Genomic DNA, 14,818 nt, shown 5'->3' on the forward strand with positions numbered 1-14,818 from the left:
AGCGATTTTCATCGTTTTTTTTTTTTTTTTTTTTGGACTTGATGTCTCCCTTCCTCTTTCAGACAATTACTGAAATTAACCACAAGAAAAGATTTAAAGGTCATATAATCCACTGGTCAAATCACATTCTCCAAATAGAACAATCCAAACCAATAAAAAGACAAATCTCAGGGAGCCCACCATCCCTCTAGGCCAGCCCCTCACTGTAGTCAAGTGACCTACAGGGCTCAGAGAGGGAAAGAGACTTATCCAAGGCCACACAGTGAGGCAGCAGAGCTGAGCCTGGCATCCAGGCTGCCTCCCTCTCAGACCAGGATCTCTCCAACTCTACATCCCCACAGTAGTCCTGTCCCAGGCCAGAGGAGGTGGTGGCCAGGCCCAGAGAAGAGGTGGCTGGTTGGGCCGGATCCAAGAGAAACAGTCCTAGAGCTGCTGACCCTGTGGGGACAAGCTGGGTACAGTTCATAAGAACCCCATGAAGTACAGGTGGCCAATACATTTATATGGTTAGAAAACTAACAAACAAGCAAACCTGGTGAGTAGTATGGGTGCAAACAGTGGTGCAAAAGCTTCTCTTAGACAAGACAAACTGTTAGTCACTGCAAAAATCAGGGGTGGGGTGGGGCTGCGGGCTTTGTTCTTTTATTTCTCTCATAATGAAAATTTGCAAATATGAAGTCAAACCCAAAGCATCTTACATGTTTAAATTAAAATCATTTAAAACTAGGCCATCAAAAGTATTTAGCTGCAAACAACTCAGGTGCTGGGGACAGAGATGGGGACAAAAATCCCTTTTTGATAAGCTACTATTTGATGGCTAGAAATGAAAATCTCTCAATCTTCTATTCTACTGACTACAGGCCCAGCCCAGCTGGAAGCCTGGGTGCTTCTTCTGTAAGGACCTATGAACTATGGGGTGGGGCAAAGAGCCCCCAAGTGGGCTGAGAGCAGGAATGCCTGAGTCCAGGGTCAGCTCAGCTCCTGGTGGCTTGCTGGGGGATCCAGCCCCAGCATCCTCATGTGTAAAAGCAGAGGTCTCTAAGGGAACTCATGCTTTCCCCATTCTTTGGAAGTGAAAGTCTCTCAGTCATGTCCCACTCTTTGCCACCCCATGGACTATACAGTCCATGGAATTCTCCAAGCCAGAATACTGGAGAGGGTAGTCTTTCCCTTCTCCAGGGGATCTTCCCAACTCAGGGATCAAACCCAGTTCTCCCGTATTGCAGGTGGTTTCTTTACCAGCTGGGAAGCCCATTCTTTGACCCTACATAAATCCATATCCACTTTTTGTTTTTACCCAAACTTCTGCAAGTCTTCTCTTCTCTGTAACAGTCACAGTCTCCACCTACCAAACTAAAATGAAACCCCCACTCTTTTAAGCCTCAGGTCGTTTCAAAAACAAATTATGATTTCTGCTTTTCAAATATTATAATTAAAGTGTTAGTTGCTCAGTCATATCTGACTTTTTGTGACTCCCATGGACTATAGCTCACCAGGCTCCTGTGTCTGTGGGGATTCTCTAGGCAAGAATACTAGAGTGGGTGGCCATTCCCTTCTCCAGGGGATTTTCTGACCTAAGGATCAAACCTGGGTCTCCTGCACTGCAGGCAGATTCTTTATTACTGAGGCACCAGGGAAGCCTGGAAACTCAGAGAAGCATGAAATGGCAGATGGGGGCAGAGTGTTCCGATTCCCCTCATCAATCCCTTCACTGTACAGATGGGGAAACTGAGGCTCCTACTGGACTTGGAGCACAAGTTGGCCAACTCCTAGGTGAATATTCTTCCCACTGTGGAAATAGGGATGCTCCCAGACTCAGAAATTTGGTTGCAAACAGGGAATCTGCCAAAGGGCAAACACAAACTGCCATACTTTCTGACTGAAGAAGCACTGCTGTTTCAGTTGATGATGTGATGGTGTCTGAAATTACCAGGTGGCATCTGCTTCTCTGGTGGCTCAGTTGGTAAAGAATCCGCCTGTAATGCAGGAGACCTGGGTTCAATCCCTGGGTCAGGAAGATCCCCTGGAGAAGGGAATGGCAACCCACTCCAGTATCCTTACCTGGAAAATCCTATGGACAGAGGAACCTGGTGGGCTATAGTCCATAGGGTCCCAAAGAGACATGACTGAACAACTAACACTTTCAGTATCTTTCAACGTTCAGCTATCTGCTTTCCAGGGGCCTGTATGATTCCTACCCTCCAGATAAACAATAAGGCTAAGGCTGAGACATTCCAGCAAAGGATGGGGTATGGTTACCACACCACATGATGAGCCAGTATTGAGCACCCATGTTCATCATCCTCTCCACTGAGCCAGCCTGGGGAATTGGCTGGTTCAACTAAAGAAAGAAAGGGTGTGGGTACACCTCAGTCTGTCTGCAATCCAGTCCAAAGTCAACCAGCACTGCTCTTTATAAAGGACAGGGAAAGCCCAAGCTCCTTTGCAGATCCCATCTGCTAATTTCCATGGCAGGCAGACGCGGAGCCTCCTCCACGGTGCTGGGCCAGAGACACACCCCCTGGACCCACTCCAGAGTGAAAGAGGGCAGGGCAAGCAGGACCCTTAACCAGGCATGGCCTTGGGAACTGTCTAAATCCCAAGACACACGTGCCCTATTCCTCCCAATCCAGATTCTTATGCTAACTTGCCTGTGTATAAATTACCCGATCTCAAAGGAAAGGACAAAAGGACTGCTCATGTCGAAAGAGACCTGCTTTACTTTAATTTCTTGGGCCAAATGGGAAGGTAAAATGAAGAGTAACCAATCAGCAACCCGAGAGTGTGCCCACGCCTGCTGTTTGTAAAACCATCTTACCAACACCATCTTGCTGGAATCTGCCATGATACCATTAAGCTAGGTAGAGCCGGCCTTCTCATACACCCATCTGACAAATGAAGACACTGAGGGCAGCTTCATGAACCTGAACAAATCCCACAGGTGGTCAACACCTTGCACCAATGGCAAAATTCACTGTTCTTCCCACCACAGCGCAGCATTTCTGTCCAAATGGTAACCAGCAATGACGCCACAATGTGGCACAGCCCAAGGTGCCACGCTGAAGCATTCTTCACCCATCTCAAAGGACCCCTGAGGGAGCCATGAATGGGCTTCCAGAAAGGTCTATGAGCCCCTGAAATTAGACACAGCATTGCATCTAATTCTCAAAGAAGTCTGTGAGCCACACAAGGCAAAGAGCTGACCCAGCTTGAGAGAGACAGGAATCGTTTTAGATATGATCTGGGGATCAAGAATACACATAAGAACTGTACAAAAAAGATCTTCACGACACAGATAATCACAATGGTGGGATCACTCACCTAGAGCCAGACATCCTGGAATGTGAAGTTAAGTGGGCCTTAGGAAGCATCACTACAAACAAAGCTAGTGGAGGTGATGGGATTCCAGTTGAGCTATTTCAAATCCTAAAAGATGATGCTGTGAAAGTGCTGCACTCAATATGCCAGCAAATTTGGAAAACGCAGCAGTGGCCACAGGACTGGAAAAGGTCAGTTTTCATTCCAATCCCTAAGAAAGGCAATGCCAACGAATGCTCAAACTACTGCACAATTGCATTCATCTCACACGCTAGTAAAGTAATGCTCAAAATTCTCCAAGTCAGGTTTCAACAATACATGAACCATGAACTTCCAGATGTTCAAGCTGGTTTTAGAAAAGGCAGAGGAACCAGAGATCAAATTGGCAACATCTGCTGGATCATCGAAAAAGCAAGAGTTCCAGAAAAGCATCTATTTCTGCTTTATTGACTATGCCAAAGCCTTTGTGTGGATCACAATAAACTGTGGAAAATTCCTAAAGAGATGGGAATACCAGACCACCTGATCTGCCTCTTGAGAAATCTGTATGCAGGTCAGGAAGCAACAGTTAGAACTGGACATGGAACAACAGACTGATTCCAAATCAGTAAAGGAGCATGTCAAGGCTGAATATTGTCACCCTGCTTATTTAACTTATATGCAGAGTACATCATGAGAAACACGGGGCTGGATGAAGCACAATCTTGAATCTGGAATCAAGATTGCCGGGAGAAATATCAATAACCTCAGATATTCAGATGACACCATCCTTATGGCATAAAGTGAAGAACTAAAGAGCCTCTTAATGAAAGTGAAAGAGGAGAGTGAAAAAGTTGGCTTAAAGCTCAACATTCAGAAAACTAAGGTCATGGCATCCAGTCCCATCACTTCATGGCAAATAGATGGGGAAACACCGGAAACGCTGGCAGACTTTATTTTTGGGGGTTCCAAAATCACTGCAGATGTTGACTGCAGCCCTGAAATGAAAAGACACTTACTCCTTGGAAGGAAAGTCATGACCAACCTAGACAGCATATTAAAAAGCAGAGATGTTACTTTGCTAACAAAGTTCCGTCTAGTCAAGGCTATGGTTTTTCCAGTAGTCATGTATGGATGTGAGTCGGACTCTAAACAGGGCTGAGCACCGAAGCATTGATGCTTTTGAACTGTGGTGTTAGAGAAGACTCTTGAGAGTCCCTTGGACTGCAAGGGGGTCCAACCAGTTCATCCTAAAGGAGATCAGTCCTGGGTGTTAATTGGAAGGATTGATGTTGAAACTGACACTCCAAATACTTTTGCCACCTGATGCAAAGAGCTGACTCATTTGAAAAGACCCTGATGCTGGGAAAGATTGAGGGCAGGAGGAGAAGGGGACGACAGAGGATGAGATGGTTGGATGGCATCACCGACTCAATGGACATGAGTTTGGGTAAACTCCGAGAGCTGGTGATGGACAGGGAGGCCTGGCATGCTGCAGTCCATGGAGTCGCAAAGAGTCAGACACAACTGGGTGACTGAACTGAACTGAACTTGGGCTCAAGAGACCAGCCAGGGTTGGCTTCCATGAAATCAAGCTCAGAAGAGTCTTGGCAGCCAGGTGGTCCTGGTCGTGTTCCAATCTCAAGGACAGAACCAGCTTAATGTGGGCAGGATGCCATGGGGCTGGGGAGGGGTTCCCAAAGCAGCTTTCTAACTGTTGAACCCCTCCTACCTGCACCCTGAAGAGCACATGCTCGCCAAGGAATGAAAACCCTTACATCCCATAATTCCAGTAAGAGGTTCCAGATTCTCCCTAGTAAGGAAATCACAGGGCTCAGTGGTCAAGAAATCACCTGCAATGCAAGAGCCACAGAAAACATGGGTTTGATCCCTGACTCGGGAAGATCCCCTGGAGCAGGAAATGGCAATCCACTCCAGTATTCTTGCCTGAAGAATCCCACGGACAGAGGAGCCTGGTGGGCTATAGTCTGTAGAGTTGCAAAGAACTGAACATGACTGAAGCGATTCAGCACACGCACAAGGGAATCAAATGAAGGCGCAGAGGGTGAGGACGGTGCCTTTTCAGGTAAGGGCGAGTGGGCAGATCTAGGATGCAGGAAGGGAAATATTGGGGGACTGAACCAAAACTAGTGTGCTTAGAATTTTGCAAAGGGCCAACCCAAAGGCATGACTGAAAAGGCCAGGCAAGCTGTCCTCAGCCACTGGTGGAGCAAGGGTTTCAGACCTAGCCCTGTCTGTCTGGGTCCTGCCTTCCAGAGAGGACGGAATGAGGATATTAAGAGAGGCAGTGCCAGCTTCTAGTTCTTGACTTCTGGGTCAAAGCATGTTCTAAAAGGCAAAGGGCCTCCCCTTTTGGGGAGGAAATGAACCGGGATCATGCTTCTCAGCTCCTGCGACGTGTGTGTGTGTGTGTGTGTGTGTGTGTGAAATGAACCGGGATGAACCGGGATCATGCTTCTCAGCTCCTGAGACGTGTGTGTGTGTGTGTGTGTGTGTGTGTGAAATGAACCGGGATGAACCGGGATCATGCTTCTCAGCTCCTGAAACGTGTGTGTGAAATGAACCGGGATGAACCGGGATCATGCTTCTCAGCTCCTGAGACGTGTGTGTGTGTGTGTGAAATGAACCGGAATGAACCGGGATGATGCTTCTCAGCTCCTGAGACGTGTGTGTGTGTGTGTGAAATGAACTGGGATGAACTGGGATCATGCTTCTCAGCTCCTGAGACGTGTGTGTGTATGAAATGAACCGGGATCATGCTTCTCAGCTCCTGAGACTGTGTGTGTGTGTGTATGAACCGGGATCATGCTATCATGCTTCTCAGCTCCTGAGACGTGTGTGTGTGTGTGTGTGTGCATGTGTGTGTGTGTGTGTACAAGTTCAGCTCTGCATGACTTCCCCGGGCGGGCAGGGAGGCGAGGCCCCACAACCAGCTCATGTGTCCAGATGTGAAGGACTCCTGTCTGAGAAACTAGACTTCCCAGCCACCTTGGGGTGGGGAAGGGGTCTCTGACTATTAGCCACTGCTGCTGTTTGGGGATAAAGAGACCTGCAGGGCTGCCAGGGGGCTGCTGCTCTGGTGGGAGGGGCAAATGGAGGGGAAAGGAGAGCCGCCTGCTTGGAGCATCCCTGTAGCTTAATCCTGCAATTTCACTGCCACTGCACTCTGAACGGGTTCTGCCTCGGGAGCAGGCCCTTGGGAGGCTCCAATTTGATAATGGCCTCACCTCTGCTGAGGAACCAGACCTCGCCACCTGCCCTATTAGCAGACAGGATGGGCTCCCAGGCTGCCCTCCTATGCAGGGCATTAGTCATGCGCCAAAGGCAACACACAGGCCATAAGTCGGAGCACTGGCTGCCCTGCTGGGATTAGTGCAGTGACACTCTCCATATTTTCAGGGCTCATTTTGAGGGCTGTGGCTGAGAGAACCACAATAATATAACATATAACCATAATGCTCTGTATCCCATCGCTGGCAGATCGCTAGAAACAACCAGACTGTTCACTTTCATTCGAATGTCAGCACCATTATTTTAACACCAAGTGTGTCCGATCTGACTCCATATCCCTCCACATGGATGTGAGAGCAGTGGCAAAATGAAATGGCATACTTCTTTGAGCTTTTGTTACAACATGATCACGTGGCAAACTGCAAAGAAAATGTAGTAATTAGAGGTTAAATTAATCTTTGACAGACAAGTGGCTTAGAAACGCCCTCCTTCTCAAACCCAGCATAAAGCACACCAGTCTCTCAGAATTAGACACGCAAAGCATGTGACGTTGGCAACTGCACTGAAACTACTGTCCCACTTAAAATTCCAAAGTCAGCGTTGCAACCTCCAGGGGCAGATCTTACACACTGAGATCTCATTAAGAACAAAACCCAAACAACCCCTGCCACTGCCAACAAAGCCCACCCAGCCAAGCCCTCTGAGGGACTGGTGGCCCCACACTCCATCAGCAACTTGAAAACAAGATATGACACACGCCTTTTGGAGGCACCACAGCCTCAGCCCTGTCTGATCCTTCACTTACAACCTCCGATTTTAGCTGGAAGAGAAAAGCCCTGTGACTTTACAGAAGAGGAAGTGGGGCCCAGAGAGGAGGCCCGACTTCCCTGAGGCGGCACAGTGAGGGGGGCCCTAAGGAAAGAGAAGTCCATTCTCCCACTCTCAGGTAAGTACCAAGTTTGGAACGCCTGCTTAGCACCCATGGGACTTTCCTCTTCCAGCTTGAACATTCTGTAAGCATCTGCGTGTGCAGGTGCATTAGTTCACCAGTGCCAATTCTCTGCAGGAACTGGGGTCACCTGGCCAGGGGGTCTCCAAAAAGGAAGGCAAGGCTGGATCTTGTCCCCTGTGCCATTCGTGTGACATGGGGGGTTCAGGTTCAAATACTGGCAAAGTGGAAAAGCACTGTTAAGGATGGGGAAGAGGGCTAGGGACAGTTGGACAGAGGACTTGAGATTGTCTGAAGCATTGAGGATAGCTTAGAGCTTTCATCAGGCCTTTAGATCCAAAAGGCCCACACTTCCTCTCCAGAGATGGAAGAAGGCACAAGCTGGGGTCACGGGGTCCTTCCAAGGCAGATGTCATTCAACAGCTCAGACCCTGCAGCCTTCAGGGGCCTCTTCTAGAAGCAGCAGAAACCAAGTCCAGATCCTCCCACAGGCCGACGAGAGGAAGAAGCACAGGGTGGAAGCTCACGCTCAGCTCATCCTCCTCTGAGCCTTGTGGAACAATTCTCAGTCTTAGGAAAGCAGCATTTCCCACTTAACGGGTTACTTACTGGGCAGAGCAAGCAGCAGGGCACCCTGGGAGGGGAAGGTGGTTGGGATGCCCCGTTGAAGCTGGGCAGGATTTAAGCCCTGTCCCTGGAAGGCTTCACTCTGGGGAGCCCACAGTCAGCAAAGCCCCCCACTTTGCCTCACCCCACAGTGACAAATCTGATCACTTTGGGAATTATGAAGAGGTCAGATGAAATTGGGGAGCTTCTGTGAATGGGGAGAAAGAAGAAAGCAATGGAGTGGGAGATGGAGGGAATCCAACTGTTTTTTTTTTTTTTCCATCCCCTCCCCTTGAAGAAAATGCTCCTGGTGCTGCAGCTGCCAGGCTGGTCTCTTGCGAGCAGGACCCCATGGGACTATGCACTGAAATCCTGGCAGGTAAATAGTGTAACACAAGCCAAGCCCCTCATCTCCTCAGGGATCCCCTCCCCACTAACTGCCCGAGGGCTCCCCAGAGCCCGATGTTCTTCCTCTGCTCCACTTGCAGATGAAATTATGACACAGTGATGACAGAAACAAGTAATAAGCACTGCCATAAAACCCAGTCAGGTTCGTACAGATTAATGAAGTTTCTTGCCTCAAATTCCAGAAGACAGTTCTGGACTCAGTGTCTGCAAAATCAGACTGTTCCCACTGAGCTTGGTGACGCTGCTTTCCTGTCGTACAGTTGACTGCTGCTGCCTAGGTTACCCCAGTGGCTGGCGTTCTGAGAGGTGTATGATGGGAATTAGTTTATTGTGCTGATCCATAGTAAGTGACTCCTGTTCCCCGATCATTTATCTCCCTCCCCAACCACATCTGGGTTGGTCTATTCACGCTCTCAGCATTCTATCTGCTCCAACAAACACTCAGCCTTTTCTGCTTGGATAAGGAGATTTTTTAGTTACATCCATTATATGTGTATCAACATTTATGGCAGCAAAATAATTGCCAGAGAGCTCAGAGGACAAAAGGTCCTCCCTCATAATGTGATCGGTTAAAAAAAAAAAAAAAGAAAAAAAATCAATATTAACATCAAGCAGGACAGTGGCAGATTCTTACATGGCTGCTGTGTCCTCCAAGTTGGAAATGTGACTTTTAAAAAACATCCAGCTGGACTAGGAAGCAGTGAGTTCAGAGCCCATGCTCCAGTGGGGCACATGTGTGGAGGGGAAGGCCTTTTTGTCCTTAAAACCTTGACTGAGCAACTGCAAAGCACCAAATCTGTCCTATACTAGATGAGTCCTTTGGAGACATGCCAGTCTAATTTCAAAGAGCTTGAGTCCCGTTATCTGGAAACCAACCCAGTGATGAGGTGGCTGGCCGTCAGCAAGTCCTCAGACCACCAGATTAGGGGTACCAGACAGGAAACCCTGCAGGTTGCTTTCCAGCCTCCAGCGTTCATGCTCTGGGTTAGAAGTTCACATGGGTGAAAGACACAGAGAGGGAACACTTTCCACTTCTGTGTTGTTTGGATTGACCTTCTTGTCCTTTTTTCTTCCTCCCTTCTTGCTGCCCCTCAAAATGTCAGCTCCATTTCTTTACCTATCTAGCCCCCACCCCAATATTATTTCAGTTCCCCAGAAGATGACTTGCATTCACAAATCATAGAATGTTAGAGCTGGAAGGCACTTGGACTCCAAGGTCATGGTGGGGGGAGGGGGGGCAAGGAGGGAGGATGGACTTGCCCAAGATCACTGTGCCAGTTAGTGGGAAAATTGCTTTAGAACACAAGTTTCCCAGCTCCCAGGCTAATGATCTCTCAAATGCATCACTGCAGAAAAAAAAAAAAATGAGACTCTTAGAAAAAGTTTACGGCAGATAGGAAGCCCCTTTAAAGAAGGCGAGTGGTTCTGCTGTCAGAAGAACCACTTGCCCAAGATCATTTTCTACCCATTTCAAAAACCTAAACAGCAGTTGAGTTTCTTAGGGACAATCTATTAACAGGCATATTTTAAGCCTTTAGGTGATCCGCTTAAAAGGAAAAAAAAAAGATATTAAATGTGCTGGCCAACCTTGACAAAATCCCTTTCCTTAGTGCAAAGAATCAACCACGGTAAATCTCTTACATTAAGATGCAGTGAGTGTATGACCCCCGCCCCCACCCCAGCAACAGGCTATTTCCTAGTTGAGTTTAAAACTTCAGTGACGTTCCTATTTCAACCCACACATCTGTGTCACTGTCAGCGTCAGTGGCAGGAAAACAGACGAAGTCACCCTTTGCTAATGATTTCCTAACATGGAATTTCCTCCTATCTCCTCAAGTCTTTCTTTTTCCAATGCCAAACTGTTTTCTTTCCCCCTCCCCCTTTCCCAAACACACTGTACTGAAAGAAAACTGAAAATGGTCCCAGGCAGAAGACTATGCTTTCTAAGGAGATCTTACAAGGAAAAGCTGCAGCTCTTTGTGATATTTTTAAGAGGTGGGGAGAGAATTGCTAGTTTTTCTAAAGCCAGTACCAACAAAACAGAGATTTCCTTCTGGGCATCTTGGAATCTCTCAGCTTGGCTCTTTCCCTTCTCCCGCCTCCTTCCCAAGTTCCACTTTGAGCAACACTCATACATCAGTGCTGAAAGTAACACGCTCAAGCAGTGGAGGCACGCGTGGGACGAGGCCAAAGGCCCTCAGGACTAGGGACGATCTTTGCAGAACTAACGAAGCACAAACCAATATAGGCGCGCCCGGGATGCTTCTCCTCCGGAGAATATCCTGTTTAATATGCACATTGGTCACAGAGAGAAAAGAGGGCTGTTACTTTAAGGGGAAGTCGCTGATTAGCTGCTCGGGCTGGCAGCAAACAGCTGGTCTGTCCGGCAGGTTCAAGGCCATTTCAGCTTCTCTCTTATGGAGGCACCATATGTTCCATCTCGCACATCAGCAGCTTTATTTTCCAATGATCTTGTTCCAGAAGGGAAGCACAAAGGGGGAGGAGAAGGTAGACCCCGTGTTTACCCTTTGAGTACTTTCCTGTGGTTTTTAGATGCAATGGGGATGTGCATGTTTCGAGGGTGGGGGTAGTTAACGCTTCTCCTTCTATTCCAAAGACCAGAGAACAAATGTCGGATCAACAGTTACGAATACCCTCCAGAGATCGGAGGAGAGTGCAGTAGGAGGACACGTGAAAAGGCACGCATACTACGTGGCCAGGAGATTAAACGAGAAGATGGGGTGAAGACCGGCAAAAGAGATCTGGAGGAATCTGCTCAGGAGACTTACCAGTCGAGTTCGGGCCCCACCTGCTTCTCCTGATTTGTCAGTTTTTCTTATGGCCAGTATTCCCTTTCTGAACAAACTTCACAAGGAGACCCGCAGAGCCATCATGGGGGGGCGGGGGCGGGGCCAGTCAGGCCGACAGGCTGGCTAAAGGTTACCGCAAACAGTCTGTTTAACATTCCTCAGCCCAAAACCGACTTCCCACAAGTTTGGGGGGTGGAGGCGGAGCAGGGCAGGTGTCAGGGATGGGGCCGGTTGAATCCTCACTCCAACTAATGCCGGGAACCCGTGGGTTCTTAACACCCCCAAGTGCCCGGCCTTGGATCCCTACTCAGGCGGCCGGCTCGTCACAGTCGAGAAGTGCGCCCTCGTCCCCACTGACGAAGCTCGGAGGGGAGGTGGCAGTCCCGACTCCCTCCCTCCATGCAAAGGGGCCCCGCGGAGCGTTCGAACCCCTGTGTAGGGGGCTGTGGGCCGCTGGAGGGCCCGGGAGGAGGGAGGGGTGCAGTCGTGGGGTGGCGAATGCCTCAGAGTCGCCGCCGTCGTCTCAGCCGTCGTCTCAGCCGTCAGCAGGTGCGATAGACACCCTGAGTCCTAACGGCGAGGGGCGCGGGTGGCAAAGCGAAACCGAGGCAAGGGCGCCCCCTATGCCCGGGACCGACGAGTGCAGCGGCGAGCGGCGTCCGCCCATCCCGCGGAGCGTGCGCCGCCTCAGGCCCCCGCGCCAGCCCGCTAGCCTAGCCGCCCGCCCAGCCGTCCGGGCGGCGGGGGGCCCCGGGTGTCCATGGTCGGACTGCCCGGCGCACTGCCGGCGCCAGGAGTCGGGGGCTCCCCACACCTTCCGAGATTCCTGTCGAGTGGCTTCGAGACCCAGCGCCCTCCCCCACCGCCTACACTTGCCCTCCTGTCCCAAGCAGCTCGAAGCCACTGGGAGGCAGCCTCCCCCGCCCCTTGCCTCTGAGTCCCTTTCCCCTTCCCTCTCTCGAGCCTCCAGGGAAACAAAGGGGCTTTTTATAAAGCGAATTGGCGGCGACGGGGATGGGAGGGAGTGGGGGAATCTATAAAGACAAGAAGAGGCGGGGTGAGGGATGAAGCTGAACGGCCTCCGGGAGCCCCAAGCGGCCGTGGCGGCCAGGAAGCCCCGGCGGGAGCGCGGCCGACCCCCTGGTCCGTGATCACTCGGGTGGGGGCCCGCGCCCGCGGAAGGCTGGGTTGCCCAGTTGAGATGCTGCTTGCAGGCTCGCCGAAGCCTGGGAACCGGATCGCACCGGCCGCGGGACCCGGGCTGGGCGGCGCGATCCCCGCGGGTTCTCCCCTGGGAGACCCGGTCCCTCTCCTCTTCCCAGCTAACTCTTTCGAAATTGCTCAGGCTTGGGGAGAGTTTGCGTCTTTGTTCCAGCGAAGCAGCCTCTGGTACACCCGACTCGCTCGCCCTCACAAAGTCCCGGAGCTGGCCTTGGTCGGCTACCTGCAAATGGCACGTTCGACGTGGGGACGGCGCCCTGGGGGAATTCCTTCTGCTGCCGAGTAACGACAAGCCACCCCAGCAAGTGAAGTCGCTTCTCTCCACGTCCCTGAGCCATCCTGTGCTCCTGCCCGCGTACACACCCACACCTACATTTGGGGTGCCCCAAACGGCCGCACCCGGCTGTAGGGGCACGACGGAGCGAAACCCCGGCCCAAAGTGCGTCTGTTTGCTCAGGTTCCGACGACTTCAGGGCAGTTTTCGGCAATCTAATCCTATTAGTGTCTGCTCAGTCCTCATTTAATCACGGATCAAAATCAGCCAGCTTTCCAAGAGGCTTCCAACACGCTGCCTCGGGACGGAGCCTGGCCGAGCCAACTGGCCGTGAAAAGTATTTGGCGGCGCTCGGGGGGCTTCCCGCCCGCCCTTGTTGGCGCTGGGTTGTGCCGCTGCTCCGAGGCCTGGGAGCTCGGGTCGCGGGGGCGCCGGGAGCTCCGGGCAGGAGCCCAGTCGGGGCTGCCTCCGGCCGCCAGCTCTGCTCGGGGCTGCTCTCCAGAGGAGAATTTGGCAGGGAAGGGAGCGAGAGGCGGCGGGCTCAGGGCGCACACACTCCACACTCCCGTTCGGTGGCGGCAAACTGGCCACGGGTGGGGGTGGGGGGTAAATCCTGCGCCCAGCGCCCACTGCCGACTGGCCCAGGCTCTGGGAGCCGGGATGCGAAGGCAGCGTCGCCAGTGGCATTCGGGCAGCGAGCGGCTCCGGGTGCGCCGGGACCAAGCGGGAGCCTCCTGGTGGCCCAGCGCGGCCGGGGAAGCCCTAGTGGCCCGCGCCCCTCTGCCTTCCCTCCTCAGGGCTTGACTGCCCCTGCCCGATTCCAGACAACTGGCGGGTGCCGGGGTGCAGGCACAGGCCACGGTCCCGGGCGATGCGAGCTGCGCTCCGCTCGGCCGGACCAGTTAGAGAAGCGGGCGACCACGCTCAGCGCCAGGTGGGCCGTGTGCTCGGAGCAAACTTCGGGGTCCCCCGGCCCTCAGTAACCCGGGGCCTGCGCTCCTCCGCGACGCAGGTCACAAGTGGGGGCCACAAGTGCAGGTCGGCGCCCCCAGAGCATTCGGACCTCCCGCGCCCGCCCTCAGCCTTACCGTGCTGCGGAGCTCCCGCGGCGGCGGCGGCGGCGGGGGCAGTGCCCAAGGGGCAGCCTGGCCTCCGGCGCCCGCTGAGCGGCCCGGCTGGGTCGCAGATCTCCCCCGGCTAGCGGCCGGTGCCCCCCGAGCTCGCCCGCCGCCGGCCGCTTCAGCTCGCGGCCAAGTTCATGCCGGCGGCGCTGCAGCGGCGGCCTCAGTCTGCTCGCTCCATTCCCACCGCCCGGCTCCGCGCCGCGCGCCCGGAAGGTGGAGTTTCGGGGGTTTAAGTTACTGATAGGCATTTCTCACTGCTGTGTCACTCGGGGAGGAGGAGACACGCACGCCGCACACTCACACACCCTCACACTCAAGGCGACGAGCGGCTCCGGCCTTAAAGGGGAAGCCGCGCTGCCCCGCCTGCGACCCCGCTGGACCCGGAGTCCCGAAACGCTGAGTTCCGGGCCCGCACGGGGCCGGGGGCAGCGGAAGCGCGGCGACCGCCAGAAGGGCCTACCGGGCCGTCTGGGCACTCTTTGAAAAGGAAAGCGGCCGCAGGTTTGCCTCCCTGTGGTCGCCTCGCTTCTCCAGTCAACTCCAGCCTGGGCGGCCGGGCAGCAACGGGAGGCAAGGAAGGGGCACGGGGACACTCACCTCGGTGGCTCCGCACGCTGCGGGAGATGGTCGGTGCCCTAGGCGGCAGGTGGCCTGCCTAGACGGTGCGCCGCTGGCCAGAGGCGACAGCGGGGTGACCGAGCTTCCCCGGGCACGAGCGGATGGAGCTGGCCAGAGGGCAGCAAGCGGGGCCCCGCGCGCGCGGCAGGTAGACTTCCCGCTTCTGGGCCGAGCGAGCCGTCCGTGTGCGCCCTGGTGGGACGCAGAGCGAGCTGGGAGAGCGGGAGAACCAGCACTCACGAGCTACAGGGCGGGGAGC

At 53.0% G+C, this 14,818-nt stretch overlaps 1 protein-coding gene across 5 annotated transcripts in view; it reads right to left on the reverse strand.

Moving 5' to 3' along the window:
- The window catches only part of MAMLD1 (mastermind like domain containing 1), a 108,688-nt gene extending 94,563 nt beyond the window's left edge, over positions 1–14,125 (reverse strand). For all 5 annotated transcript variants that reach the window (XM_065916379.1, XM_065916378.1, XM_065916377.1 and 2 more), the window contains exon 1: positions 13,906–14,125. The gene's annotated coding sequence lies outside the window, so the exon portion shown is untranslated. The remainder of the gene's footprint in view (positions 1–13,905) is intronic.
- Between the last annotated feature and the right edge of the window lie 693 nt (positions 14,126–14,818).

This window comes from Muntiacus reevesi, chromosome X (genome assembly GCF_963930625.1).
Source record: "Muntiacus reevesi chromosome X, mMunRee1.1, whole genome shotgun sequence".
Taxonomy (NCBI): domain Eukaryota; kingdom Metazoa; phylum Chordata; class Mammalia; order Artiodactyla; family Cervidae; genus Muntiacus; species Muntiacus reevesi.